The sequence below is a fragment of the Monodelphis domestica genome, chromosome 5, assembly GCF_027887165.1.
Source record: "Monodelphis domestica isolate mMonDom1 chromosome 5, mMonDom1.pri, whole genome shotgun sequence".
Taxonomy (NCBI): domain Eukaryota; kingdom Metazoa; phylum Chordata; class Mammalia; order Didelphimorphia; family Didelphidae; genus Monodelphis; species Monodelphis domestica.
The window spans coordinates 11,075,035-11,100,846 of NC_077231.1; the positions used below are offsets into that span (position 1 = coordinate 11,075,035).

The 25,812-nt window shown below is 41.5% G+C and overlaps 1 long non-coding RNA gene across 1 annotated transcript in view; it reads right to left on the reverse strand.

Annotated features, from left to right (window-relative positions):
- The window catches only part of LOC103098891 (uncharacterized), a 124,486-nt gene extending 107,518 nt beyond the window's left edge, over positions 1-16,968 (reverse strand). Inside the window, exon 1 of the long non-coding RNA XR_472194.2 lies at positions 16,857-16,968. This is a non-coding gene — a long non-coding RNA (uncharacterized LOC103098891). The remainder of the gene's footprint in view (positions 1-16,856) is intronic.
- Between the last annotated feature and the right edge of the window lie 8,844 nt (positions 16,969-25,812).

The window sequence follows — 25,812 nt, forward strand, 5'->3', positions numbered from 1 at the left end:
GACAGTGTGGATCATTTTTGGCCAAACAAGAGGAATTTGACTCGCAGAACAGCTTGGCTCCACCATACACATTTCTCTCTTTAAAAGCAACAGACCCAAATTGCCTAGAAACATTGGTCCAAACAAAAGGTACCTGGCATCAGGCTTTCCACCCCACATCTCTCTGTCTTTCACGTACTTTTTTCTGTCTTATTAAAAGGGTTGAAAGTTAATTCCCCAAAGTGCCAGAAATCTATAGTTGATGCTGCTCTGTCTTCCATCACACTGCATTATAAATTCACCTAATAGAGTCTTATCCTATTAATAACCAACCATTTGTCTTAATTCAATAAAAAAAAAGATGATTGATCATATTTGCAGTGGTTTCATCGAACTGCTGAAGTTGATGGATGGTGGCCTGGGACCATGGAAGGCACTAGCCAAGCAGTGTCCTTGTACTCTCTCTGCAGGAATGAATTCTCTGTCCCAGTGCACACGTTTCGGAGGATAGTGGGGGACCAGAATCTAGACTCATCTAAGTGCAAACTAGGAGCAAACATTGCATTTTTTTGTAAATTGATGCCAGTCTCAAGGACTTTATTCAACTAGTATGAATCAACAGATGCTATCACCCAGCCATCCGCCTAGTCAGGAAGGTCTGAATTCAAACTGAACCTTTGATACATACTGGCTTTGATACATAAACACATGTGTACAGATATTTATATTTATGCACTGATTACACACATGTGTGTATACATGTACTGATTACACACACATAAATAACTATATTCAGGATCTAGTGCTAAGAATTAGGGGAGATGTGCAGGTAAATAAAATGTGGTTTCTTTCTTCAAAGAGTTTATAAATTAGTAGTAAGACAAATACATGAATCATTAATAATAATATTAACATTTATATGGTACCTATTATGTGACAGGCACCATTTTAAGCACTTTACAATAATTATCTCATTTGAACCTCATAAAAGCCCTTAGAGGTAGGTGCTATTATCATCTCAATTTTACAGATATGGAAACTGAGGCAAACAGAGTTAAAGTGACTTGCCCAGAGTCACACAGCTAGCAAATATCTGAGGCTATGTTTGAACTCAGATTATCCTGATTCCAACCCAATGCTATATCTACAGTACAACACAGGTGCCATTAAATGACAATAATTAAAAATCAAAAGTTCTCAGGGCACGAATTCATACATTTGACATAAGCCAAGTTCTATTTCAAATAACTAGAAAGTCTAGGGGGGAGAACACTGGATTTGGAGTCAGAAGGAACTAAGTTCAAATCCTATCTCAAATACTTTTTGCTATGTGACCCTGAACAAGTCACTTAACTTGTCTGCCTCAATTTCCTCATCTTTAAAATTGAGGAAATAATATCTCCAGGGTTATTAGGAAGAATAAATAAGAAGAGGTGCACAGCACTTGGCACAGTGCTTAGCACAGAGCAGGCACTTGATCAATGATTATTGACTTCACTTTACCTTTGACCCTTCCTCGAATATCGGAGAAACTTCAGTTCCCCAAATAGCCTACCACATTCCTAACTACTTTGCCTAATTCTTCAGCCTATTTTGGACTTTCCAGCATTTTCCTTGGTGGGCAGATGACGCGTTATCTGTCACCCCCTTCAAAACTATACTTTTGCCTCTTTGAGAATAATGAACTGAGGATGAAGAAGCAGTGGAGCAATGAAACCTGTGGCCTCCCTCCTCTGGTAGCCTCCTTGTGAAGTCATTCAGTCATTGGCTCTGCCTCCAACATGGCGCCTCAAGAATGATTCTCCATGATGACTACCTGAATTGACACCCTTGAACTTTTGTGGACAGGGCAAGATTCCTGGGCATGAGGAAGTCAAGGTTAAGGAGGAACAAAGGGACAGAGAGAGTCTTTTAAAAGAAACCAAGAACCCCAGCATTCATGCATCCATGACTATATTTGCATTTGTATAGGTGTAGTTGAATGAATATATTTTTAAATTATTTAGTGTTACTATGTATGCACCAGACTAAGCACTGGGGTGAGGATAGGAGGCCAAAAAGAGAGACCGTCATGGCCCCCAAAGATTCGGTATTCTAATAAGAAAGAAAGAAGGGTTTTCTTGGTGCCACATGGATGTTTCCAATTCACAGTCATACAGATGGCAAAGTTGTTGTGTAAGTCTTTTCAGTTGCCTTTGCCTCTTTGTGACCCAGTCTGGGGTTTTCTTGGCAAAGGGATCCTGGAGAAGTTTGCCATGTCCTTCTCCCAGTGGCAAATCGAGTTAATCCAGATTCAAGCTCGGGTCTTCCTGCCTCCAGACCTGACTCTCTGCCTAGGCCACCTCGCTGCCCTGGTGGTCAAATATCTCTATATAAAGAAGGCAGGCTACTTTGCAAGGGATTCATTTATCTATTTCCATAATCTCAGACAGGATTCCTCTCCAGCCATACTGAGTCCTTCTAATGAATCATCATTTTTGTTGCTGGGAGTCCCCACCCCAATCCAACACACACAGATGGTTGTCTCCAAAGGGAAAAGGAGGAAAATCATTGGAAATTCAATACTCAAAGAAAAAATGGGCTAAAATATCTGCTAATTTATCCAGTTGTTTCAGTCATCAGGTTAATTGGAAAATGTAAGGCAAGGAGACATATGGTTGGTATAAAATGGGCAGAAAGCTATAAAAGGTATGTTTAAAGGGTATTTTGGAAAGCTCTTTTTTTAGGAGGGTGGAGGAGTCTATAGTGGCTTGTAACAATTCCAGGATCCTTATTCCATTAAGTACTTAGAAGTCCAGAGTAATGCTCAGGTTTCCCACCTTCGAATAAAATGTGGATGAATCTGAGGCAGGATGGTATCTGAATAGCTTTTGAAAAACAGACGGTGACTGTCTCTGATTCTTCCTCCAGCGTACCTCAGTGCCAAGCCTGGTGTTCTTGAAAATGGACCTCAACTTCTCTTTTCCGGGCTGAGAACCCCAAGGCTTACTTAGTATTGGGAATACGGAGGGCTTCAGAGAGGAGCAGCCCACCAATGCAAGAGGACTGGGATACACTTACTTTGCACTTACCGGGCAGCACACTGGCCCAGCTAAGCCTAGAATGCTGGTTACCTGACGCCCAGGCTAGCCCTCTTCCCACTGATCAGTCCCTGCTGCCACCTAACCCACAGATCCTTGGACAGATGGAAAGATAAAACACCAGCTGGAGGGACTCCTTGCCGTTGATCTGAGAACAAGCATCTACAACAGAAAGAGCAAGAAACATCAAGAACAGACTCGAATCTCAGCTCAGACAGCCTCTCCCCATCCATTCTCCTGGGGCGAGTTGCTTGTGCAGCCTAATGGTATAGAGAAAGACGGATGAGAATAAAGAATCAATATGCCTTTAACACACAAGGGGCAGAGGGAAACCCTCTCTCCACTCGGATGCTCAAACATATCCAAGGCTGGGCTGAGCCCCTTTTTTTTTTGTCCTGAGATAAACGCAAATTAACATTGAAACAGTGTTAGCTGGGAAATTCCCCCCAGACACAATAGCCCCTTATACACACATAAACACACAGGCACACAAAAGGAGCTTTTAAAGGAATTAAAATAGCCAACTTCGGAGACATCAGCTCCTCCCAGTTTTCCTTTTCAGCAACAAAAGAAGCACCGAGTGACTGGAATGTGTCCATGTGAAGCAGACCAGGTCTCGTGGACCCAAAGCCATGTTGTAAAATGATCGTGAGGTGATAAGGAATTAGGGGTGGTTTAGTCCAGCGAAGAAGAAACGAAGGTGCTGTATGATAGTTGTCTTTGAGGCATCTGAAAACCGGTGTATGGAGGAAGGAGCCGATTTGTTCCATTTTACCCCAAAGGGCAGTATGGACCAGTGAGAGAATGTGGAAGAGAACAGAGAAAAACATTCTAACCATAATAACAATCCCCAAATTAGCTGGACTAACTTGGGAGGTAGTGAGTTCCTCATCGCTGAGAGTCTTTGGAGACTGCCTCCAGATAGAAATGAGATTGCTCTTGTTCAGGAATGGTGCCTGCAAGATTCTTGTCAAAACATGAAGAGAGAATTTCTGTCGTTCGTTCCAACACTGGGATTATTTGGGGAGGGAACAGATGAGAAAAGGTAAGAAGCATTGTTGATCTAGCTTCTTTTACAACTTCTGCCTGGATCCTGTGCTCAGAAGAGCCTCACAAAGCCAAATCTTTTGAAATACAATCAGATGCGTGAGTTATTTTATCCCTTATTCTATCTCCTCTCTCAGACACCCAGGAAAAGAATCTGAATCAATAGGCATCAAGAATGATGAAAACCTATTACCTAGGAAAGAAATACGTTATGAGGAAGATCAAAGGATAATGAGCACTAGAAGTAGGCTGTAGGCCTTTGTAGGGTCTGGGGTGGGAAGTGTTGAGTGAGTCTCGTGTTTCCATGTGTCATCTTTTATGTTCCATCTTTTGCAATTATGCCATCAGGGATGGAACCAAATAGTCCCATTACGACTTTGGAGAGACTCTTAGAAGCCCAAGCAACACGGTTGGTTAGTCAGTTGCACCCCTCAAACTCTGAATCTGAGGGGAGCTCAGAGATCGAGATCCTGAACAGGAATCCCCTCTCCTCTCTACCTGACCAGTGGCTATATGGCCCAAGTCTGAAGGCTCCCACTTATTCCCAAGAAGCCTACTCCATTTTTGAGCAGCTGTCATTGTTAGAAAGGTTTTCCCGACATCCAGTCTAAATCAGTCTCTTTGCCACTCTCCTCCTCCCATTGCTCCTACTTCTATTGCCCTCCAGGGCCAGACAGAACAATACTAATCCTTCTTCTGCCTGAAAACCTGCCAAATACAGGAGACAGCAATCATTTCCTCCTCTGAAACCCAGTGTTCCCTTCTCTGGGTTGAACATCCCCACTTCTTCCTATGGCACCCTCTCTCATTTTTCACCATTGCTCTTCTTTGGAGATACTCCAGCTTGTCAATGTCATCCTTAAAATATGGTGCTCAGAAATAATCACATCCTTCTGGCAAAGGAGGTGGACAGAGCAACTATCCCTCCTTCAGTATGCCTGGGAGCTAAGCTTCTCTTAATGCAACCTGAATATATTAGTTGTAATGGTGTTACTGCTTTGGGGTTTTTTGGCTGCCATATTACAGTTGTTGGCTTATACTGATTTTATAGTCCCTTAACATCTGTTGACCTTAGTTTCCCCCACAATTTCTTATTCACTTCAAATTCATCTCCTCCAGCTACTTCTGCCATCTCCTTTTTTTTCTTCAGAACTCCAAAATGGACTTTTTTTCTCAGTAGTACTAAGAGCAAGTTGAATTAGATAACCCTTCAGGTTCTTTCCCATTCAAAAGTCAGGTAGTTCTTGGTTTCCATCTAACCTTAAAGGGACCTTGAAGAACTGATTCCTACTATCACTTTTGGCTGGGTAATCCTAGATCCATATTGTGGCTATAGAAGTTTAAAGATAAATCATGTGAATTAAGCATCCTTGCCACCCATCCAAGCCTCTACACAGAAATCAAAACAGCACTCGTAGCCTAATCCCAGACTATGATGCCTAAGGTTTTCCTGAGTGAAGGAAAGATGCTTTCCTAGGCTGCAAAGCTTCTGGGGAGCACCTGCTCCTACCATTTTGATGGCACAATCCTGCCTAGCTTCCAAGGAACTTAAATTCCAGATTCCAGATAAAGAACTGATAAATAATAATGACATACTTTTACAAATTCATCTATCTTTTTGTCAAATGATGCCTTCTTTAATGCCCTTTAAAGGGATGAAAGGTTCAAATCTGGCCTCAGACACTTCCCAGCTGTGTGACCCTGGGCAAGTCACTTAACAGCCCCCCCCCATTGCCTATCCCTTACTACTCTTCTGCCTTGGAACCAATACACAGTATTGGATGGAAGGTAAGGGCTTAAAAATAAATAAATGAATGAATACATAAATAAATAAACAAACAAACAAACAAGTAAATAAATAAATGAATGAATGAATGAATGAATAAATGAATAAATAAATAAATAAATGAATAAATAAATGAATAAATAAATAAATAAAAGGGATGAAAGGAGAGAGTTAATTAGGTATTTTAATATAACAAACAAATTTTTTTTAAATATAAGCTCCCAGAGGGGGGAGGGAGAGAACAAGAATCTTTCAACCAATGAAAAATATTTAAAATAAAATAAAATAATTATGTTAAAAAATTAAAATAGAAGCAAAGAAAAGATTAAGCGAGTCAAGCTTCCATGGGATCTGGAAAGTTCTCCTGATACCATTGACAAATTAATCCCATTTTATGGTCAAGAGAAAGGTAGACTCAGAATCAAGAAGACAGGTATTCAAGCTCTTCCACTGACCCATTCTGACTGTGAGCCTGGGCAAGGCTTGGGACTTGTGTGTGACCCAGACACTCTCAAGAATCCCATTGGAAGAATGGGGTTCACATACATTCATAGGGAGAGTATCCTCACTAGTTCTTTCCACCAGTGAAATAACGAATCTATACACAAAGAAAAAGAAAGGAGAAGGGAAGATCCAGAACTCTCTTCCTTTTCTGCCCTTTGGTGTAAATGATGAGTAAGAGAGGGGAGGAAAAAATCACCTCGATTTCGTTTATAAGCACAGCTTGTAGGCACTCCATGTTCCTGGAAGTAGAGATAGGGAAAACCCAGTCTCTTCTTTTCCTTCCTCTCTCCCCAGGGAAAGCCCACAGGGCAGTGGCAAAAGTACCTGGCTGGATATTGGAAACATCCTGACTCCGGCTCAAAAAGTTCTTACACGACAAAAAGTAATAACAGAGTAGAGAGGAAAGTGACAAAAGGTCTGGTGCCAAGAAGATATTTCCAAGTCCTCACTGTGACAGCAGCTGCTGGCATTCTGACAGATTTGCAGCTTCAAACCATCACAGAACAGGTGGAAAATGGGATTTTCCTGGGACCCTTTCCCCACCCCATACTCTTACTCACCCACCTCCCCAGTGAGTGGCCTCTCCCACACACCAGGCATCATCCAATGAGAATTCTTGAAGCCCCCTCCATATTAGTGACCCCATACAGAACTGACAAGCCTCATTGTAAGCAGTTTCTGCTCAACAGCCTCAATGTACATTTCTTGAGCCAGCACATCAAAAAAAAAAATCTAGCAAAGGGAACAAAATGCAGAAACCATCAGTGAGTTTGTGTGGGTGTTTCCTTCCATTTTAAATCTAATTTTTGCTTTCTTTGTTGTTCTTTTCTGACAGATGTTCCTGTCAGTTTATCCCCATCTAGATCACCCACTCCAAAAGGACCATCTGGGCAAGAACTGGAAGGCACCTTAGAGACCATTTATTCCCACTCTTCTCAATTTATAAATAAGGAAACCGAGGCTGAGGATACAAGTGATTTCTTAAAAGTAAAGCTATAGGTAGAAAGTATGTGGAAAAGCCAGGATTCCACTCAAACCTTGGCAAACGTTAATTAACCACTTTCTACATGCCAGAAGCAGTGTCATGGAAGGCATAGAGCATATACACATGGAATGCCTGTATTTGACCCCAAATCCAGTATTCTGGACCTTGTAAATATAATAGAAATAGAAAAGATATTTGAAGAGGCAGCTAGGTAGCTCAGGGGATAGAGAAATAGGTGTGGAAACAGGACATCCTGGGTTCAAATCTGGCCTCAGACATTCCCTAACTGTGTGACCCTGGACAAGTCACTTAACCCCCATTGCCTAACCCTTACCACAATTCTGCCTTGGAACCAATATATAGTATTGATTCTAAGACAGAAGGTAAGGGTTTAAAAATAAAAAAGAATAATTGAGTTGGGAAGTGGCTAGACCTAGGATGTATGGAACCTCAGAGACCTTTGAGTCTAAAAGAAATTGGCCTCGGGAACATCCCTGGCAAGTGGTCATTTACCCTTTGCTGGAAAACCTGCTGTGACAGCGAGTTCACTACTTCATGAAAAAGTCTTCTTTTCCTTTGGAAAACTTTCAGAGAATCCCAGAATTCCAGAGCCTGGAGAAGATGCAATCCATTATCTCTGCTTCTGTCCATTCATTTGTCTTTGTCTAGGTGTGTCTGTCTCTCATATATAGATGCACACACACTTAAATCGTATGTACAGTATCATGTATGAGAAACAAGGAAGCCAGAAATCCTTCATTCTCCCTTTAGTCACTGAGGAACCTCATTAGATTACACTGCTTTCCAAATCAATAAGAGGGCAGTTTGGAATGTTCTAATTCTCCTAAGAATTTGCCAAATGCTCAGAGATGAAGGAAGGTCTCTCTTCTTTCTTTGTCAACTTCCCCAGCTAAATTCAGACAGATCCTCCCTGGTCAATATAACTATTCTCTCTATAAATAATTTTGTCAGGAAATATGAAATCTGGGACTGGGATGGGATGAGACTCTGACTCTGACAGTCTGGGCAAAGTTAAGGGGCTGACTGAGGATTCTGTTTAGATAAAGAGAAGTAGTCGATACCATGATGAAGGAGGGGATCAGGATTTGTCATCATCAACTGAAGACTAGTCAGCAGCATCCACACTCTAGCCCAGAGCAGGCCAGTCTTCCCAGGCATGAAGTGCAGAAAGGTTAACTGGTTCACACAGCTAGCTGCATTCATGTGCCCTCTGAGCCCACAGTGAGAGAGGCAAAAAGAACATCCAAGAGGAGGACCATAATTCTGTGATCCATAGGACAGAGAAATATTCCTGCCATTGTGATATAAGAGACCCCAGAGAAGAGTGTCCAGGGTGGACCAGGGAGTGGAGCCCCCATGCCTGATCTACACCAGCTTTGTCCTAGACTTCATGTCCAGATGTGACCTTCCCTACTTCTTTCACACCTTGTGCTTTCCCTCATCTCCTTGAGCCAGGGGCATGATACCCAATGCCTGTTACCAGTGAAGGAAACTCTGAATTCTCCAAAAAACAGTCTACTAATGTTCTGTGTGGCCCAGAGAATCTGCATGACCCAGGTTAACCTTTGAGTTGGTCCCAGCCTCAAGTCTTTCCTCTCTCTAGTCCACCCTCCATTCATCTTCCTATAGTACAGTTGTGAATATTTCCATTTGATTATGAACTCCTTGATGACAGGGACTATCTTTTGCCTCCTTGTATAACTCTTGTGCTTAGTGCAGTATTTGAGGTACCCAAGTAAGTCTGGGTGGTTTTATTCAATGGGGATGAGTAGTGGCATGGGACAAAGAGCAGAGACCATCCCTTGCTTCTGCAAGTCAGAGGATTCAACTTCAAATCCTGGCTCTGATCCTTATGATTGTGGTGCTAAACCCAGGATTAGTAAAACAGTGGAGAGGGAGATGAAGCCAACAGAAGTCATGGAAGAGAGATTTGAAAAGGAGACCACAGATAAGTCAAGGATAAGGAACAGAGAGCCAAGGAAAGTTTGGGGTAGGGAGTGATGCCCACCCTATTCATCTGAAATCCCTATAGTTCCCACCACCACTTCATATGGTTGAAGAGTCTTTCCCCCTTTTCTCTACTATGAGAACACATTCTCTCAAGACCCTCATTATACAACCCCCAAACAGTCATTCCTCCATCACTTAACTGTCTGTTCAGTAGCTTTGCTAAGATGAATGAAGTCTCCAATTCATCAGCAGGATATCTTATCACTCTGCTTGTCGGTGCTAATGTAATTAACCACAGCTCACTATTGCTGAATGTTAGTGAATATATTTTAAATTTTTCTTCCAAACATCAAATACATCCATATATAACCAATAGAGGTGTGAATGGATAAAAAGAGTCGCAGGCAGACAAATAGATAATAAGGAGATATATGACAATAGATAAAGAGATGGTTATATAGACAGACAGATGATAGACAGACAGATAATAGATACATAGATACATCTAGATGAGAGATAAATAGATGGGTAGACAGGATAGATGATAGATGCTGATGTAAGATGGATAGGCAGATGATATAGAGAGAGATAAGTTAATTTTTAAAAGAACAAATATGTTAATATTTCAAGGATTGAATTTAGATGACACAGAGCTCTTGCTTTGAAAAAACTCGGTCTCTTCGGGACATGGTGCTATGCAGCTACACAGATAACTACAAGGTATGTTGCTTTGGCCATCAAACTCCTCTGATTTGCTCCTACTTGTCCTTTCCTCACTGTGACTCTTTTACTGTTTTATCCTCCAAACCAGCCTCTATAGATCACATCCATCCCCAAGAAGATCTGAGCAATTTAGTTCTGAGATCCCTGGATCCGTGTCTGATTCCTCATGTGTAATTCTCTCCACCACACATACAACATGGCCATGGCCTCAGGACAAGGTGAGACCATAGCCCTATGACTCCACCCAGAATCCCTGTGACTTTCCAGAGAAAGCAGCTCCTCCTCTAAGGCTACCCCTCTCTCCCCCAAATTATAATGTAATATTCCTTGAGGATCATCTCTCTATCCATCCATTCAATCTCCACACAGGCATGAGGGAAGAACCTCTCACCACTTCTTCAGAACAGATGGACAACCTGGTCCCAGGACTCAATCATCCATTGCCTTTGAGTCTCACCCTCCCTACTTCTACCCCACAGAATACTGAATTTCCTCCAAAGCCTAGGTCAGCTGTCATCTTCTCCATGGCCTTCCCTGAATCCCTCCATAATTAGCATCTATCCCTCCTGAAGTGACAGTACAAAGGCTGGAACTCAGCATATCTTAATAAACTCTTCTTGAGCATGTGTCCATTCATGCTTCGGTTTCTTGTAGATATGTTCTATAGCACCAGAAAAACATAAGCTCTGGAGGGCAATAACTTTGATCAGCACCTTCCTCTGCTTAGTGCCCATCACAGATCTTGCCCAGTACATAGTAGGAGCATCATGAATGCACGCTGCATATAAACTATAGACTTCTAACACACAATATCATGTGATGGGAGCATAGCCAAAATCCAAATCAAGTGCAGAGGTCTGAAGAGCGAGGGCATCTTTTACTGGGGCAAAACCAGGAAGGCTTCCTGAAGTAGGAGGCATTTGAGCTAGCCTATAAAGAATGGGAAGAATTTCCAAAGATGAAGATGTCAGCTCCATGGTCTCCTCCGACAAGGACTGCAATCCCTTCAGATATTAGCAGAGGAATTTCTGGAATTGATAGAGTCAAAGTCTTCCTCTCCTCGTGGATGAACAGTGACAACAAGCCTCTGCTAGGCTGGCCCTCTGACAACAGGCGCACAAGCTCCCATCAGCCCTCCAAAGCTCAATAGGACCTGCCAAATAAGTCAATAAATTTTGGTTTTGTTTTTTTTTTAAGGCTCACTTACCAATTCAGTTCCTTTTCTTCCCCAGCAGAAGACTGCCCACACGAGTGCTTTTACAGCCTTTATTAAGAGAGCTGAGAATTGACTCAGTTTGATTCATAATTGAAAATCATCAGCTCTCACCTCTACCTGCTGCTCCTGTGCCTGCAATGAGGGCCCCCGGAGCTAGGCCAGGCCTCTGCACATTACGGCCATGACCAGGTCTCAGGATGCACACCTGCCCTCCCCAGGCCCCGCTAACAAGCTGATCCAACTGCTCCGGCCTGTTGAACAAACACTTGGGGAAGTGCTATTTTGTCCTGATTTGCCATCTAAATTCTGAGCACACACACACACACACACACACACACACACACACACACACACACACGGACAGCTTGTTAGCCTGGGAGGCCCAAGAGCAAAAGATAACTCCACATATTCAGGGAGGGGAGAAAATGGAGAAGTCACTTCCTCCAAATGGACGCAACTCACAGGCCACTGGAAGAAATAAGGCAAATGGAACACGTGCAAGCACTTCCTCCAGAAGCCTGAGCTGGACCTGTGAGAGGTTCAAAGTTTGGACCACACGGGATCCCCATCCTCTTGGACCTCATAGTCTTATGGTGGGAGGAGACAGAGCCTGAAAGCTGCCTGAGGGCAGGATCCCTTCCCATCTGGGCTTGGTCTGCCCTGCCTAGCACAGAGGAAGAGTTGAATAAGTCACAGGGCAGGGTCCCAGGATCATAGATTTCAAGCTAGAAGGAAACTGAAGGACATAGCCCTAAAGGGGTCTGCCCAAGGCACGGCCAGATGGAGGCTAAGGTGAGATTTGAACCTCAATCTTCCTGAAGGTAAATCTGTGCCAAGAACCTTCTTGTGATCAATAAATGAACACTTGTTAATTGATGGTTGATATAAGACCAGAGACCTCCAGGATATAGTCCAGCTAGACCTCTGAGAGGGAGGTCCCATCATTCCCATCCTCCCTGCAGCTGGAATCCTCTGTTTCCATAACTGTAACTTCAAATAAAGCAGATTCCAATACACATGACCATTTAGGGACTTTCATTATTTTTACTAATCCAGAACTATCTGGACAACAAGATGCATTAAGGTACCAGAGAGACGAAGGCTAAAGTGCTTCAGGCCAGAGCTTAACTGTGAGCCTTCTTGGGCAAGGTCACCTCTAAGCTGAATTTAAAAGAGGAGATGGAATTCAGCAGTGGGGAGGAAGGAGGGAGAGAGTCCAAGACAGAGAGACAAAAGGAGAGAGAGGGAGAGAGAAAGGGAGAGAGGAAGAAGGGAGAGAGAGAGGAGAAAGAGAGATAGAGACAGAGGAGGGAGAGAAGGAGAGAGAGAGACAGCTAGAGAGAGAGATGGAGGGAGGAAAAGTAAGAAGAAAGGAGGGGAAGAGAAAGATGGGGAGAGAAAAAGAGGGGGAAGAGAGAGAGGGAGAGAGAGAGGGAAAGAGAGGGGGAGAGAGGGAGAGAGAGAGAAGGGGGAGAAAGGGAGAGAGAGGGGGGAGAGAGGGAGAGAGAGGGGGAGGGAGAGAGAGGGGGGAGAGAAGGGGAGGGAGAGAGATGGGAGAAAGGGAGAGGGGGAGAGAGAGAGAGAGAGAGAGAGAGAGAGAGAGAGAGAGAGAGAGAGAGAGAGAGAGAGAGAGAGAGAGAGAGAGAGAGAGAGAGAGAGAGAGATATTTCTTTGGGGAAGATATTCTCTTACCTAGAAAACCTCCCTCCCCCAGATCTACTTCTAGGCACTTACTCTGATCTCACATGCTAAAGGCTTCTAACCCACCTCCTTCATGAAGCCTTACCTGACCAGAGCCCAGGCTTCAGTAAGCTCTCCTCCCTATGATTACCTCAAATGCATTGCTCTGCCAGGACTGCTCATCATTAATGATCACTGAAGAAGCACTTATTAGACATCTACTTTTTCTAGACATGGTGCCAAGGACTAGAAGAGAACAGCAAGATACCAGAGTAGGAATGATTGTGACTAAATGCCAAACTAAGGAGTTTGTAGTCTATACTGGAAGCAAATGGGAGCCACAGAAGATTCTGGAGCAAGAGAGATCAATGATCCATTATGTGCTTTAGGAAAATGATTTTGTCAGCCATGTTGAAGAGGGATTGAAGAAGGGAGAAAGGGTCTCTCCTGGCTCTGCAATGAGGACATATATAGCCCAACTTCAGGACCATGTCTTTTTCTCTCTTGGGAAAGGAAGCCAAGTACAGAGAGCAGACAGGAGAGAAGGCCAGACAAGACCTGCTTTTGGATCTCCCCTACTATGCTTATACTATATTGCTGTCAGATGGATCATATTACATTTGTCAGCCTTAGTTTTCTCCTCTGTGAAATGGGAATGCCATTCCACAGAGTACCTCCCTCCTTCCCTGAGCTTACAGGAGAAAAAAGTTACTGAATTTCTGTTCAGAGGCTTTAATGGTCTCCTGGTACCAACAGGCTATATAATGTATCCAGTGCCTAGCACAGGGCCTGGCACACAGTAGACCCTGAAAAAGCACTGATTGATTGCTGAGTAAATGCCCCTTTCAGCCTTCTACAGAGGAACATTCAGGCTTCTTGAGTTTGCAGAGAATACACTCATATTGTTTTCTTAATTTTTAAATGAATCTCTTTTGAACGGTTTCTGACTTTGGCTAGAAACTAATTTTCCTTGTTTTTCTGGGCTACACCCACCTCATAGTTAAAGGCGACTGGTCGAATGAAGACAATTCAACACAGACTAGAAGGAAACAGAGGAAGCTGGAGGCATGAATAATAAGTACATTACTCTGCTCTGAATGTTTTGAGGTCTCCTATAGGAGGGGGGTTGGAGGGAGACACAGAAAAAAAGGGTGAGGAAGAGAGAGGGGGAACATTAGAGAGAAGGCAGGGAAGAGCACAAGAGGAGAAGGAAGAGGAGAGGAGCCACTGCAATAATCTCTATGTTACACCTAGCAAGGCACATCAGATGATTTACCAAAGGTCACCCAACAAGGATCAGAGCTGGGGCTCAAACTGACATCTTCTGACAGCAGTTACACTCACTCCACACAACCTTCTGGCTTTTCTGGTCCATGCTGCTGTCCTTGTCAAAAGGCTAACTTTGGCCTTAGGGCTCTCTGGCAAGCCCCTGTCCCACATTCAGAAATTTGTAAACCTGGAGAATTCTAGTCTGGAAATGCCCTATTTCCCAGCTCATGGGCAGCTCAGCTTCTCTCCTATGACCTCAGAGGTGGGAACAAGTGATAAGGATGTTTTCTCTCCCCAGATAAACACCAGAGAAGCCATGATGCCCAAGTTTCCTGAGCTGCCTTGAACCAGGGACACAGGAGTCACAGAGTATTTTGGATTCTCTTCCATGGCTTGAAGACCAATTTTGCTAGAGGATGCTTGGTGCTCCGCCCTAGCCCAGCCCAGGCCTGCTCCAGAAGTATCTACATTGAATGCTTCAGTCTCATCCCCAGGGGGACAGGGTAGATGGGAGAGGGATCCATCTGGGTCCCAGGGCAAAGAGGGGTTCACCAGACTAACCGGTGCCTTTCCTGGGTTTTCCTCCTTCATCCTCAGTATAGTCCTTTTAAAAACATCAGATCAAGGAGATCATGGCTTTCAACACTGACTGACCCACCTAAATTTTCTGCAAAGTCCCTTAAGTCACCGTCAAGAACTGTTAGAGAATAACTAAAGAAGAATAATTAAAAATGTCTCCCTGTCCTCAAAAAGCTTACAATGGACAAAGATGGCAGAGAAGTAACAGGTACAGTACATGGAATGAGATGAGTATTATGAAGTGCCTAATGTGCACCAGCACTGAGACGAGTTCTTAGAAAAGGTACAAACACTTCCGTGAGAAACACATGAACGGAAAGGTCATATATGGAATGCAGGAAGGCCACACTGAGGCAAGTGATTCTTGGGCCAAGCATGGCAGTGGAATACACCTGGAGTCCCTGTTACTGGGGGGACTGAAACTGGTGAATCACCTGAGTTAGGAGCTGATGGGGTATCCTCACTACAACCCAAACCAATAGGATGAACCCCCAAGAGAAGAGTGGTACCAGGTAGGCTGAGGAGGGATGAGTTGACTCAATATCAAAGGTCCCGTGCCATGGAATCAGGCCATGAGAGGTTGTGACACACAACATACCAGGCATTTGGGGCAACTAAGCAAGCCCACTAAAAAAAGTGGGCAAGCAGAACTCAAGTATGCTCTCAACATCAGCCCCTGTAGAGCAAACACTAAGAAACTGAAAGGCCACCCACCATGGAGGACCAGGACACAACAGAGTGTTCACTCTCCATAAATGTTCATGCTCTTAAACATGGGCTACTTGAGACAAAGCCTCAGGACCTTTTTCCTCCAATCAGCACTGGGATCAGGGAAGCTTCACTAGCAACTGATCTGGGCTAAGAGCAACAGAAGAGCAAAGGAGAATTGTCAAGTCCTTTCTACTATCAGACTTCTGCTTTGATAAAATAAAGGCTTGGAACAGGTGGTCTAAAAAACTTCCCCCAACACCAACATTCTCTCTTCTGAGGTTCTTCTTTACAACATTGATATTCCTTGTTCTAAGGCCACTCACAGCTTTTCTATTTTATATTCTAAACTAGGGGTTTCAAACTAACAGCACACCCCTCAGAGTGGTGAACCGCAATAACATGCAATTGGAAAATGTTTACCAGAATAAATAACAATACAACACAAAACATGCTCATTTGTGGTTTTCTCAGACACTAGGAGTCGTACAGGAATCCCTTTCTTTTTTCCCCAATTTATTTATTTATTTAGACTATTTTTCCATGATTACATGATTCATGATTTTTCCCACCCCTCTTCCCTCCCCCATCTCCAAGCTGACAAGCAATTCCACTGGATTATCATTGTTCAAAACCGATCTTCTAATGCCAAAACCCCAATCGTATCCCCATCAAACCAAGTGAAATGTTTTCCTTCTGCAAGGAACCCCTTTCTATTTGAATTTGACATTACTGTTCTCAGGCCCCTCCCAGCTCCACATTCCCTATTCTAAGCTCCCCACCAGCTCTGAAATTTTGTGTTCTATGTTCTAATATCTCTCCTAGAGGGGATGTTTTGAAATTGCAGCCAGTGGAAGAATAATCAAAACCGGAGCACACATATCTGCCCAATGACCCAAATCTTCCTTGGAGATTCTTCGAGGTTGGTACAGAGGATCTTTTCCCTCATTAACCTTTAGAGCATTTGCCCTCTTAGTTTCCATACAAGATAGAAAGAGGTTCTGATAGAGCAAGTGCTTTCCCTTGTTTTTCTCCTTTGTTCATCCTCAGAGGCTGCACCCAGTAGGATTTTAGTCAAAGTTCCTAATGTTGCAGTAACAGGAGTTAAAGTCAGCCAGTTGGCTGTGTCCAGAAATAGCAACAATACAAATTCCAGCCTGTTTCTGTCACCAGAAGGTGACTTTCTTGGTGTGTTTTTCCCCCTTGCCTTATGCCCCATATGGGATGATAGACTTTTGTTTACTCAAGAAACTAAATGGAATCTTATTAAACAGTGAGAGATTTTTAACTCTCTTTCTACTTCCTCCATGCATTTGAGAACAGACCTACCTCAATCCTTTATTCAACAAAAACGTATCCAGCTCCGACTAGAGGCAGGGCCCTTTTCAAGATCTTGGAGACAGGCATAGAAGGAAGGGGGTAGAATATAGAAATGAGTAACTCTCATCCCTCATCCCACAGGCACTCCCAGGCTCATAAAGGGATAATCAAGAACAATGATGGTGATGATGATGATGATGATGATGATGATGATGATGATGATGATGATGGTGATGATGATGACTCTCACATCTGTAGTTTATTAAAGAAGGAAAAAGGACTTTCCTGGAGGGGGAGCCAACATGGTGAAGTAGCAGATCGGCAAGCTGGAACTGCTCTGAGAATCCTCTCAAACCAACCTTAAAATAGCACTTCAAAATGAATACTGGAATTTCAGAACCAACAAAGGGACAGACTGAAGTAACTCTCCTCCAGAAACAACTGGAAAAGTAGGCAGAGAGGGGAGTGAGAGGGCAATGACCTCAGCAATCTAGTGTTTAATATACCCAAAGATCCCAGTTTGGGGGATAAGAACTCACTATTTGGAAAAAAAAAATTCCTGGGAAAACTGAAGAAGAGTATAGCAGAAACTAGATTTAGACCAGTATCTCACACCTTATACGAAGGTAAAGTCAAATGGGTATATTTACACATAAAGAATGGTATTATCAGTAAATTAGGAGAACATAGAATAATTTACTTGTCATATCCATAGACAAGGGAAGAATTTATGACCAAACAAAAGATAGAGAACATTGTCAGATGTAAAATGAATAATTTTGATTATATTAAATTAAAAAGGTTTTATACAAATAAAACTAATATAACCAAGATTAGAAGGGAAACAACAACGGGGGGGGGGAAATTTTATGATAAATTTCTTTGATAAAAGTCTCATTTCTCAAATATATAGAGAACTAAGTCAATATATATAGGGAACTAAGCCATTCCCCAATTGACAAGTGTTCAAAGAATATGATTTAAATGGCCTTTCAACCTTTTGTTCTGTCTCAGTCACGCCTGAATCAGAACCTTTCAGAAATTCAAGAAAGTGATCCTTCTCCACCCTTCATGTCCCGTTCCCCAGCAAGGTCTGCCTATGTCACAGCCCAACCAACAGAAGAAGACTGTGAACAGAAATGAGATTGGACTCCCATAATAAACTTTGCCCAATAGTAAGGATAGGACTTGAGCCCAGGAAATCAGGCACCCTGGACAGCAGAAAAGGGCTACTTTATCATAGATGAAATGTTGCGCTACAAGTTGCATATTTGGGGTCCTGATCTTTTCCTGGGACCCTGAGGGCATTTTGAGCATGCTAAATGCTCAAAAGCTTTTGATCTCAAAGGCACTTAAGAGAAAGGAAAGTCTCCAAAGTTACAGAATCACACATTCTCCAGGTCAAAAGTGACCCCAGCAGGTAGGAAATCCACTTCTCACCTGAGAAAGGATGTGCACAGAGCCCCAACCTCCTTCCAAATACAGAGAGAGAGAGAGAGAGAGAGAGAGAGAGAGAGAGAGAGAGAGAGAGAGAGAGAGAGAGAGAGAGTGAGAGAGAGAGTGAGAGAGAGAGAGAGAGAGAGAGAGAAAGAGAGGAGCTCACTCCACAATTGGTTAGCTAAATTTGGTTCTTGGCACCTTTGGAAACCCATTGATCCTAGTTCTGTCCTGTGGGAACAAGCAGACTTGAGATGTTCCCACTCTTTATGCATTCATGTCCCATTTAGGCAACTAGTTAATACAATACCTGAATTCAAATCCTATCTTAGAGGCGTACTAACTGTGTGACCTTGGGTAAGTCACTTAACTCAGTTAGCTTCAGTTTCCTTATCTATAAAATGGGGATAATAATAATAATAATACCAATCTCCTAGTGCTGCTACAAATATCAAATGAGATACCATTTGTAAGTAATAGACTTGTAAGAAATAGCATTATATAATTGCTAACTGGTATTAGTTATTTTGACATTGATCTTTACTCTTTCTACACTCATTCACTAAGTTCCATAATCCAGAAGACACTTGATCATGAAAAGCCTTGAATTCCAGCCTGTTACGGTCAGCAGTGGCATCCACTATCCTGACCTGCTAGTAATTGTCTGTCCTCCTAGAAAGTTTACCAAAACATCTCCAAACTGTGCACATTCTTTGACCCAGTTATACTACTGCTATATCTGTATGTCAAGGAAATCAAAGGAGAGAAAGAATACATGAGTACCAAAAAAATATTCATGGCAATGATTTACTTGGAAGCAAAGGGTTAGAAACCAAAAAGATGCCCATCAGTTGGGGAATGACTGAGCAAGTAATGGCATAGTAGTATGATGAAATATGAATAGGCTATTTCAAAATGGTTTAGGGGACAGTGCCCAGGAAAACTGGGAAGATTTATCTGAACTGATGAAACACCAAGTGAGCACAAGTAGGAGGACAATTTATACCGTAACAACATAATTATAAAGTCAAACAACTTTAAAAGACTTGAGAATGATGTTCAATATCATGACCAACCAGGATTCCAATGGACTCATGATGAAACATATTGCCTGCTTCCTAAGAGAAGGGCGACGGCCTCAGAGTGTAGAAAAAAAGAGAAAGCCACTTTTTGGACAAGACTAATACAGAAATTGGTTTTGCTTAACTATGCATGTTTTGTATCGGGTTTTGTTTTTCTTTTTTTTCCCTGTTGAGGGAAGGAGAAAAAGGAAATAGATTTTTGTTAATTGAAAAATTAAATTAAATTTTAAAAAGACGCAAGCTTAGTCTGGCATGACTTGTTCTTGATGAATTCAGGCAGACTCTAAGCAATCACCATATTCCTTTCTCAATGCTCATAAACTTAAATCCCCTTAATAATTTGGAACCAAAGTCAAGGGCGTCAGCAAATTGTTCAAAGTTTCCACCCTCACCCCTGCTGCCATTGCTACTGTGTAAGTAAAGAATGAAAATATTTTTTAATAATTTATTAAGCTTGTATTATGTGCCATATACTATGCTGAATGCTAGGGCTTCAAAGGGAAATGAGATAATTCTTGCCCTCATAGAGTCTCCTAGTTGAATTTTAGTTGGGGGAGGGGTAGAATATTTCTATAGGAAGGCTCAGCTTCAGGACAGATGGAAAGACTTGGTGGTCCTTGGTTTGTAGTGTAGATGAAAAGGGCACAGTGGTCTACTGCCTAAGGGGTCCATTCAGGCCCCCTTGTCCATTTCAAAACACTGGCCCCCTTACTTCTCAAAATGTGTTATAGCCCCTTAATAGAATATAAACTGCTTTAAGTCATAAATTGTTTGATTTTCCCCTTTGCATCCCAAGAATTTAGTGCCTAGCAAAAAATAGTACTTAAAATCTTTGCTGGTGGGCCAATGGATGGGCCTGTTCTGATACTAATAGAGAGAAACAGAGAAATGAGTATAGAAGTTGCTGTCTCAATTCTTAACAGCATTAGACTGAGAAGGTGTTTCACAAAGAATCAGAAAGAAAAAATATCTATGAATAACTAGTCTTTTATTGTAGTGTGTATTTTTAATGCATACAAGGGGAAACTAGATATTACAATTTCATCAGTCACATTACACTTCTCCCCATGGGTATTCTCCAAGGTTCTATCCTTGGTCCTCCCCTCTCCTCTTTCTATGCCTCTCCTCTGATACAGAGGACACCTAGGGCTACATATCCATCACTAGTCTCTCCCCTGAGCTTCAGTCTCAAACAATAACTATCTATGGGACATTTTAAACTGAATGTCCTTGGCTAATGTGAAAATTTGTTTTTCATAACTGCACATATTAAAATATATATATAGAGAGAGAGAGATTTTTTTTAAACCCCTACCTTCCGTCTTGGAGTCAATACTGTGTATTGGCTCCAAGGCAGAAGAGTGGTAAGGCTAGGCAATGGGGGTCAAGTGACTTGCCCAGGGTCACACAGCTGGGAAGGGTCTGAGGCCAGATTTGAACCTAGGACCTCCCATCTCTAGGACTGGCTCTCAATCCACTGAGCTACCCAGCTGCCCCCTAAAATATATTTTTAATAAGTTTTGTTTTTCTACTTTCTCATTGGATGAAGGATGTAGGTGGAGGGAGAGGATTAGACTATGCTAAGTAGGACTAAGAACTGGAAATACAACAGAAAGACAGTCGTCTGCCTGCAAGTAGCTTACTTTCTAATGCAGTAAAATGATACACAAAAGGGTGCTATTGGGGGGAAGAAAGAAACGATATGGGGGTCGAGGCATTGAAACAAGTCTGGGAGAGTCAGGGTTGCAGCCTGGAAAGGAATGTAGAGATGGAAAAGACTGGCCTAGGTGTGGCCACTGAGCTTGTAGTTCTCTAAACACCATAGATCTTTTTCAGAAAATCTGCTCTTTAATAAGACCTTCCAGTTTTATACATTTGAAGTTGTTTTAATTGAAGATTTAACTGGAGATTCTGGGAGGGGCCAATCAGAGGAGAGACACATGCCTGAAGATCAATTCCAAAATAGGAAAAATCCAATTTGGCTTCAGTGTATATGAAGAGAAATGGGATGAGATTAGGCTGTGAAGTAAAGATTGAGAAGTATCTTAAAAGCAGAAAAAGGAGTGTGAACTTTACTCAGCTGGCCCTTGGAGGCCATTGGAGGTTTTTGAGGGAAGGAGTATCAGGATAAGAGTTATGCACATGGAAGATGAATCTCAAAGCGGTTTGGTTGGATTAGAAGGTCAGGTGAGAATCAAAGCAAATACATAGGGAAAAATCCTTTTTTAAACATAACAATTGGTTGACTAGAATTTACGTGACAAGAGTTTAACTTATATTATTATATGTTATGCATAATATATAACTTATATTAATTATATAATAATTTATATGTACTAGGCAATGGGGATACATGGCGATAAATGACCTAATCCCTGATCTTGAGATTACATTCTATCACAGGAGATAATATATAAACATATGAGTATATACAAAATATAGGCAAATAATATGTTGTATAATTTTTAAGAGCCCTAGAATATTTTGGTTCTATCCTTTGTACTTATCACTTTCTACTTCATATCATATTTTTTCCATGTGTACACATGGATAGGGAGACATGAACTAGATGATAATAGAATTACATGCTACAGATTTTGTTGGAAAACCAAAGTCAAAGCATATTAATAATTCTGTACTCAACATGGCAGAAAGTATCCAGTGAGGTACCCTAGGGATCCATACTTGATCCTGTGCAGTTTCATATTTTTATCAATGATACTAATAACTGCATAAATGGCATGCACATCAAATTTTCAGATGATATAAAGCTGGGAAAGATGGCTAACATGGTGGATAACAGAGTCAAGATCTAAAAGGATAATGACAGGCTAAAGAAATGAGCTAAAACAAAGTAAATGAAATTGAAAGGACTGTAAATAAAATTCCTAAATACAAATTCTCTGCATTAGATTATATATTTGGATTTAAAAAGCCAACCCCACAAGTATAAGACAAGAGTGATATTATTAGAAGGAGTTTATCTGAAGTGTGTAGTGAACTACAAGTTCAGTGATGTCAGCAGTGAATTGTGCTAAGGGGCATACTGGAGCCAGCTCAATTCTCACCTTAGAAATCAGTCAACACTACAAACGAGTTGATTTCTTGTTTTGTTCATTGCCTAGACTTTAAAAGTGATGGTGAAAATAGTAATGATGCAAATTTAACTTAAAATGTGTTGTGCATGCAGTTTATGGGCTTTTGCTGTTGTTTTTCCAGGGAGCCAGTGGTTAAATGTTTAATTGTTGTGCTTTGTTTTGAAGATGATCTATGATATTATGAAGTGGTGTCTTGAATCTTGAGTGAATTGGATTTGTGAGGCAGAGTTGCACAAAATCATCAGCCTCGTTCTCTCTTCCAGAGTCATCAAAGTTCAAGATAAAAGTCTGGATGACTGGCAATGGACCAGGATAAAATAAATGAACTTGGCATCTTTGATAACTAACCAAGCTCTAAGAGCTCCACAGATCCTGCTTCAGCTGCCTTCATAGCTGTTAAAACAAATTGTTCTCATCCACTCATTCTACCAGGGGAAGTCTGAACACATTTAACCCAACTAACTTACCAAAGGATTTGAGACCTATTTGGTTACTCTCAACTTGGTTTAACCAAGGTGGTTTTTATTGAGATATGACTACTACACATGCTACAGCTTCTTGGAGCTTCTTGGTGAGAGGTGGACACCAAAGATGGATGACCAACCTTGGAAAGAGCTTGACGATCCCTTACACTCCAGAGGTGCCAGAGCTCTCCAAACACTCCATATACCCCAAAACATTTGGTAGCACATCACTGAATGTGCAAAGTTATTGAATCTTGAGCTATATTAAGAGAGGCATAACTTCAAAAGAATAAGATAATATATTGCTCTCACTACCAAGCTACAGAATGTCCAAAGAAAGGGAACAAGATGGATAAAGTCCTTGAGTCTATATATTTTAGGACCAGTTGAAAGAATTGGGGGTCATTGACTCTAAAGAACAAAAGACTCATAAAAGACATGAGAGATGTCTTCAAGTAAATGATGGGCTCTTAGGAGAAGAGAGGATAGACTTGTTCTTTCTGTCCTCAGGGGATAAATCTAGGAATAATAGGGGGAAGTCACAAAGACACCAATTTATACTCAATGTCAAGAAATATTTTCTAACAATTAGAGCTGTCCCAGAGTGAGACAGGCCATCTCAAGGGCAGTGGCTTCCTCATCATTGGAGATCTTCAATAAAAGGTTATCTAAACACTCACTGGATATGTTCTCATAGGGATCCCTTTCTTGTTTAGGATTGGACTGGAGGTTGGTGAGGTCCCTTCCAACTCTCAGATTCTGTGACTCTATGATTTTATGATTTGTTAGTTCCCCTATATTAGAATTTATGGGAGATACTGAGGCCTTTCCTAAGCCACCCTCACCATCTGTTATTAACATTCTCCTTACTGTCAAAGTTAATTCATATTTTCTTTGAACAAAGGTCATGTTTGATTGTGTATTCGTGGTGTTTCCCTGCTATTGTATGCACCTTGAAGGTAAGAAGTATTTTTTTAGGTTTTTTTTGAGTTATCATTCATTTATATATCTATATATGAAACCTAATGTAATATGTAATATAACAATAAGATAATATACATGTTTGTAATAACTTCTAATAAATATGCTTATCCAAGAGAAACAAATTCTCATATTAGCTATGTCCAAAAATCTACATCTCATTCTTTTTCCCCTCCCTCTCATCCAATTATTTCCTTTTAAAAAATCTTCATAGTCCTAGTGCTCAGAGTACATAGGTGCTTAATAAATGATCATTGAATTCACTTTGATTGAATATGTAGCCTGTGTCCCAATTCAGGGAGCTACACACAGTAGGAACTCAAGAAATCCTTGTCTCATTGAATTACCTTAGTAATGATGAATTATTTCCCTCATCACTCATACCCAGTGAACAAGACAGCCCAGAGCTCAGAGTCCCTTGACACCCATTCCTGGGAAGCTATGTCATTTGAATTCCATTGTTCTGACTGAGCAGGAGAAAGCTCAAATATAAACCTTGGTTAAAAAAAATAATAGCTCCCTGATCCAACATTGACAGCCATACTCATTAGCAACGTTCTGCTCATGACCGCTTCTGTTCATCCCCACATTTACTAAACATGACATGGGGCTGCTGAGTTGCCATAGAAACCCTTACATTCTTTGCCCCTTTTTGGAGGCACCAGAGCCAAGTCTGATGCCTATTTGACCTGACTTAGTCACCTTTGAAGACATCAATGAAATCAGTGGAAACTCCTGGGAAGAATCTTTGAATTTCCATTGATGGGCTGAGGTCTATAAATCTGCATAATAATTTACTCCCCCCAGAGCCCTCCCAAATATAGTCTTGAGGTCTAATTAATTTTATCTCCCATAGAATGTATAGTTCAGCATTCTGCCTGCTGACTTGTATTCATGTAGTTTGTTTAATCTGGCTTCAAAGTCTTATTAAATCAATATAATTCAATAAGTATTTGTTAAGCAATAATAAGTAATGAAAATATAAGCATTTTATAGGGTGTTTTAAGGTTTGTGAAGGACTCCCCAAATATTATCTTATTTTATCATCAAAATAATTCTGGATGGGTGTTATTTTTAGCACCCATTTTAGTTTACAAACTGAGGCAGACAGGTTAAATGATCTGTAATCAAATTTGAACTCAGGTCTTCCTGATACCAGGTCCAGCACTTCATCCACAAGAACACACTAATAATTCCATGAGATCAACATAGCAAGAAGAATCTTAGATGACAGAACACCTCCTATGTGAGGTCTATCTGATTTCTCACCCCACCCCCCAAATTATTCATGTTTCTTCCTAATGAAATCACCAGGTATTTTCTTTGTATCATTTCAGATTTCCTTATCTGGATACCTCTCCCTGGTGCCTCTCCCAGGAAAAGGGATGCTCTTTCAGAACAAGAATTTATTCATTTTCATTTTTTAGCCCCAGTCCTTAGAATACAGTAGATGTTTAATAAATGTTTCCTGAAGCAATCAGCAAACATTTATGAGACCCAGTGGTTGCCATAGAGTAATCACTTCATCAATTAATAAATAATTAATTACTTTGTTAACTCTGACATTCCAAGGATGAAGAGAGAGATACCAAGGAGCCTCATGAGAACATGTAGAATAAATCTAAGGTCATTGGGAAGGATACTGGGGTCAGGGTAGATGGGAATCAGGAAAGGCTTCAGGTAGGAGCTGAGCTGTGAAGGAAGCACCTTTCTAATAAGGAGAAAAGGAACTCTAGGCAGGAGGAACAATGTGTGGAAAGGCATGGAGACAGACCAAGCCAACCAGAGAATGCACAAGGAGGAGTCACGTCGACAACACCCAGGACGGTGAGGTTATACCACACAGGAATTTTGATCTGACAGAACAAGGTCAGCCCCTGGCGTTCATTAAGCTTCAATGAAA